Source organism: Schistocerca cancellata, chromosome 4 (genome assembly GCF_023864275.1).
Source record: "Schistocerca cancellata isolate TAMUIC-IGC-003103 chromosome 4, iqSchCanc2.1, whole genome shotgun sequence".
Classification (NCBI taxonomy): domain Eukaryota; kingdom Metazoa; phylum Arthropoda; class Insecta; order Orthoptera; family Acrididae; genus Schistocerca; species Schistocerca cancellata.
The window spans coordinates 714,813,571-714,819,570 of NC_064629.1; positions in this window are offsets into that span (position 1 = coordinate 714,813,571).

A 6,000-nucleotide genomic window follows, 5' to 3' on the forward strand; every position below is an offset into this window, starting at 1 on the left:
TGGCATGCCTCCTGGTGATTAAAATTTCTGTGTTAACAATGACACTGTTTGTAGTGGATTTGTTGTTGTTGATGTGAGCATCTCATCTTCTTTGATAAAGGAAGTAGCAAAATGTAAACAATGTGATGGCGTAGGCTGTCTGGAAGTAACTGAAAAACAAAGTAGCAGGAAGGGCTTAGCGTCAAAATTAGTTGTTCTGTGTAGATCCTGCAATAAATCTACCTTGAAAATGACTTAAAACATTGTGCATAATTCGTATGATGTCAGTTTGAAGTTAGTGTATGCAATGCGTGCAATAGGAAAAGGTAAAAAGGCTGCTCAAACGTTTTGTGGTTTGATGGACCTTCCTCCTCCTCCCAATAGGTTCAGTAAGTAGATAAAAATACTTTTAGGTGCCTTGACAGTTGTGGCTAAAGCATCTATGAAATGTGCAGTAGGGGAAACTTTAAATATTAGTGGAACCAGAGGTATTGCTTTTGCACTTGATGGGACATTGCAATGTCGAGGGCATGGTTCCTCGAATGGTGTTGTAAGTGCTACTTCTCTGGAGAATGCAAAAGTTGTTGATGTTGAGTGCTTATCTAAGTACTGCCACAGTAACACTGAAGAACATATTGAACACCAGTGTTCTAAGAATTATGGTGGTTACAGTGGAGGTATGGAGTGTGATGGAGTTCTACAAATATTTCAGAGGTTGGTGCCCATTTATAACGTTAGATATACAAAGTACCTAGGTGATGGGGACTCTTAAAGCTTTCAATAAAATTAATGAGTTCAATGTTTATAGTGATATCCTGGTAACAAAACTGGAGTGTTGTGAACATGTGCAAAAGAAGGTGGGTGCTAGAGTGAGGAAGCTACAAAGAGAAATGAAAGGAAAGATACTATCTGATGGAAAATCTCTGTCTGGCTGGGACAGATTGACAGAAACTGAAATAGACCATCTTCAGAGCTATTATGGACTGGCCATTAGATGAACTGCACCTCTGAATGATGTTACAGCAGTGAGAAAAGCTGTATGGGCCACCTACTTGTCCATAGATGACCACTCTGTTCACAGACTTTGCCCTAAAGGAGCAGATTCTTGGTGTGGTTCCCAAAAAGCAAAAGAAAGTGGTCAAATACACCATCATAAGCATTCTATTTCTGAGCCTGTTATGAATGAAATAGAACAAATTTTTTTAGAGACCTGAGTGACCCTGTTTTTCTTAGTAAATGTCTTCAAGGGGGCACTCAAAATACAAATGAAAGTTTCAACCATCGTCTATGGGAAAGATTACCCAAGAATGTTTTTGTATGATTACATACATTAAAAGTTGGTGTACTAGATGAAGTGATATGTTTCAATGATGGAGTGATAGGAAGGTTGGAAGACCTAGGAAATTTAGGCATAAAATGCGGCTCTAACATGGAAGATCAATTGCTTGCGTGTAACAGGCGACAGGTGCATGAAGCTGAAAGATTCGTTCTTCATGTTACCAAAGAAGCAAGAAGTGCTAAAATGAATGCCAAGAGGAAGCTTGAAGATGAAGATATGCTGCAGGATGAAGAGTATGCTTCAGGAATGTTCTGAGGAGCAGTTTGATTGGACTCATGTCTTCATTCACAGTTTCCCGCAAGTTGTATTTTTCAGGATTCAGGTACACATATATCCTAAAGTTTATAAAGCATTGATCTAATTTTTTCTGTAACTTTCAATGGTCCTTACTTATGTAGTAGACCTATGCTTTATAGCAGAATCAACTAAATTATAGAAAAAATAACATTTTTATTGTGAAAAAATTATAAAAATTAAAATGTAAGAATTGATATTTTTTATCCTTGTACTATACATATTAGGTGAAATTAAATAGATCTGGTACCTCAGCCAACATGTCATACATATCTGGTAAAAATTTGGTCTCCTTCAGATGTGTGACATTGGATTAAATGGTAACTCAATTTGAGGAAGCATTTTGGAAAAAAAAGTTGCATCAATTTCTTTGTAATTTTTTTTAATAAGCCAATTTAGTATTGGAGGGCAGCGTGGAGGGTAAAAATCGTAGGGGGAGACTAAGAGATGAATACACTAAGCAGATTCAGAAGGATGTAGGTTGCAGTAGGTACTGGGAGATGAAGATGCTTGCACAGGACAGAGTAGCATGGAGAGCTGCATCAAACCAGTCTCAGGACTGAAGACCACAACAACAACAACAACAACAACAAGCCTAAGCAGGTTCAAAAATATTCCAAATACTTCTAGTTTGTTTGGAAAGTGTGCTGCATTACCTGACATCAACAAAAAATCTGTAAAACATACACATCATAAACAGTGCCTGAAAGAAGTAGGTGTTGATTTTTACATAATATTGAGCTGGAAAAGTACCCTGTATCCTTAATGTAATGACTCTTGCCATGGCCATGGGAGTGCGCATTTGGGTGTGTGTGTGTGTGTGTTTGTGTGTGTGAATGTGTGTACTATTGCTAGAATAAGAGCTAGTGCTCAAAGGCTGTTTTCTGTTATGTGTTACTGTGCTCCATGCATCACTCTGTTATAGGTGAGTGGTTGCCTGTCCCTTATTTTATGTATTGCTCCAGCCAGGAATTTCTACATAAAGATGATTTTGCTTATTTTGTGTCCTCTTGTGTGATCTTCTTCACTTTTATTCCTTTTGCCACTTTTCTGCCTTTGATTATTTTTAAGTATGAGTGACATGAACTATTTATTTACTCTCCAGTTAGAGGATCTGAATGCTTTTCTCTCTCATAACACTTACAATACTAGTATTCATTTTTATAAATCAATTTCTGCTGAGTTACTCTTTAGCCAATCTACATCAGTGATGATACTGTTTGAGCACTACTATTTTCAGTATATAAAATCTTACTCCTTGCATAACCTCCTACACAACTTTGAGTTATTACCATCTGCTACCTGCAGTTTTGGCACTTGTCAGTTCCAGTAGTATTTCTTTTTTCTTAATACACCTTAGTAAAGGTTGCAAGATGCTCATTTTGACTCTGTTTATATTTGATATTATATGTACATTTACTGACAATTCACTATGGATCTGTAAATGTACTTAATTCAACCATCAAGTGAGTCTCTCAGATCTTTCAAAATTTGGGGGATCTATTTCAGGGGTAATTTGTCCACTATATTTCTTTGTTCTCTCTCTTTCTCGTCTTGCCTCTTTTCCTGGAAAATCCTTCCTTCAAACCCAAGTGAGATGGAATTCCACTCTCCTTGTCCTCTTCTGCAATGCATATTAATTTGGCAGTAGTCACCTTCAGCTCTCACCCACCCGTTGTTATTGTTGTTAGGCTGCACAGAAATTCTCCTAATTGTCCAGTCCACTCCTTGCCACTTACGTTTATACATAAATGCCGGCACATCTTGTATATTAAGTAACATTACTAGATTGTTAAAACTATCTTCCATGGCCATTAATAAATTTTTTGTGTACCTCATCATGATTTCACTTTCCTATAGAAATCAAATCTTTTCTGCAAGGATATTTGTCCCCAAACTTGAATGAATTTGTGTCATCAGAATGAATCTTTCACTGTTCAGCAGAGTGTGTGCTCTATTGAAAGTACTTGGCAGATTAAAACTGTGTGCTTAACTGAGACTCAAACCAAAAATCTGGTTTTTTACAGGCAATGCTCTTACAACTGACCTATCCAGCCATGGGAGCCATCTGTAAAACATGATAGTCCTTCTCCCAATCTTGCTTTTCTGATAAAACATTTTAAATGGATGTTGGAAAGGTAAGGGAACTTAATAGTTCACTTTCAGAGATATCAAGTTCCATACCACTCTTTTCGTAGAGGGAGACCAAGAGATGAATACACTAAACAGATTCAGAAGGATGTAGGTTGCAGTAGGTACTGGGAGATGAAGAAGCTTGCACAGGATAGAGTAGCATGGAGAGCTGCATGAAACCAGTCTCTGGACTGAAGACCACAACAACCACCACTCTTTTCATCATCATGAATAACAATAACTCATCTTTGTCAACAGTTAACATAGGTCATATTGTCTTTGTGGTTTTACAAATGCTTCCTTTGGTGGCTCCTTACTCTTTTCTGCTTTATTTGTGGTAATTTGAGATGTAAAGGTTGGGTCTTATGACTTTGTGCTTAAGTTCTGCAGCCTTCTGTGCTCTGTTAGTGGCTTCTCTGAACTGTGAATTTGATTTAGCGAAGCTTTATTACCCTGAATGCTGTTACCTGTCTTGGTAGTATCATTTGCTGTCTGTATTTCTGCAAAGCGCTCAGTCTCTTAAAGTTGATGTAAACGATATCATGAAAGCAGATTTTACTGGAGCTTGTTTGCTGTTTTGCTTCATTAGACTGTCTCATACATTTTCCTTTTATTTCTGGAATTTTCCTTTCCTCCCTGTACACTGGGTGGTCACAGCTAAACAAGAAGACCTTTCTTCACAAGAGTCATCTCTAAGCTGTCTTTCTTTGAAATACTGTTATGTTGTGGTAATACCTCTTGTAAAATATCTTTTCCTAGCTGCCCAACTGTATTGTTGTCACTTGGGCTAATGTCCGGTACAGGGATTTTTCTTTTAGGTTGCAGCTGATGGGCCAGAATTTCCCAAATCCCCCTGATTAGTCAGTTATTGAAGCCTTACATGTTGATGATGATGAAAAGAGTGGTATGGAACTTGATATCTCTGAAGGTGAACTATTAGGTTCCCTTACCTTTCCTTTCCAACACCCATTTAAAATGTTTTATCAGAAAAGAAAGATTGGGAGAAGGACTATCATGTTTTACAGATGGCTTCCATGGTTGGATAGGTCAGTTGTAAGAGCATTGCCCGTAAAAAACCAGATTTTTGGTTTGAGTCTCAGTTAAGCACACAGTTGCCCATGATGCCAGATATTTCCTACATTTATTGCAGGAAACATTCCTAATGTCCTTCCAGAAGGCAGCACCTTACAGAACCACATTAAGCAGGAGCAGAAAATAACTAATGGCAATGCCTACATTCTGCTCCTGATTCTGACTGCTGGAAATTACTATAAGCTAAACAGTTTCAGGAAGCAGGTAAAGAGCTCATGAAGCCAAAGAGTTGCCTGAGAACCCTGATGGAGTTAGGATGTCAAGTTGTGAATCATTTTTGGTGGAGTTTGAGTTTTTTAAGTGCTTATCATTTTGGAAGACTGGAGTTAATGATACTTCAAGATCAAACAAGTTACTTTTCCAGTACAGAAAGGCTACAAAGTATTTAAAAGTGCATTCCCATGTACAGGCATTGAATTCTGGTTAGCTACATTGTTGTTCATCTCTGTGAGTGTTGCAGTAAAAGAAGGGCACACAGACTATAGAATGGAGGTCGATAAGGGTGATGGACATGGCTAGAGTTAATCGATAATCATCAGCATTTATTGCATTAATGGGGCTCTGAGGCCTACAGCATAAAGGCAAAAGAAATAACCACACTACAAAGGGAAAAACAGCAGATTATAAGGAATTATAAAAGACCACATAACAAAAACGCATTATAAGAAAGGAGATCAGCCAGTCACAACAGAGGAGATATGTAATGCAGATGGTAGTCTGTTGCTGCTGGTCTCTAGCTTCATCTTCCACTGCTGTCAGCTAAACTTGTTTAAGGATTGCCAGTACTTGGTCCTTCCACCACAACATTGAACATCCCCTTGGCCATTTTCTAGTAGGCTGAGAATAGAGGACTGAGTATGGGAGGGATCTACCAACTCAAAGAATGTGGCCAAACCACTGTAGCCTCTTGTGTCCTAATATTTATGGCTTTACAAACAACTGGTGCAGTTATTCTTTCCCATTTACTTTCCACGATATTGTAGGTGGGTCCATAGAGCTTTTGAAGTATCTTCCTCTCGAAGGCACAGACTGTTTCTTCTGTTGTCGCCCAAGTTTCACAACCATATAAAAGCACTGTCCATACTAGTGTCACGTACAGCTGGATCTTATTCTTTAGTGATATCAGTCATGACTCAAATAAATTGTTCAGACTAAACAATGTG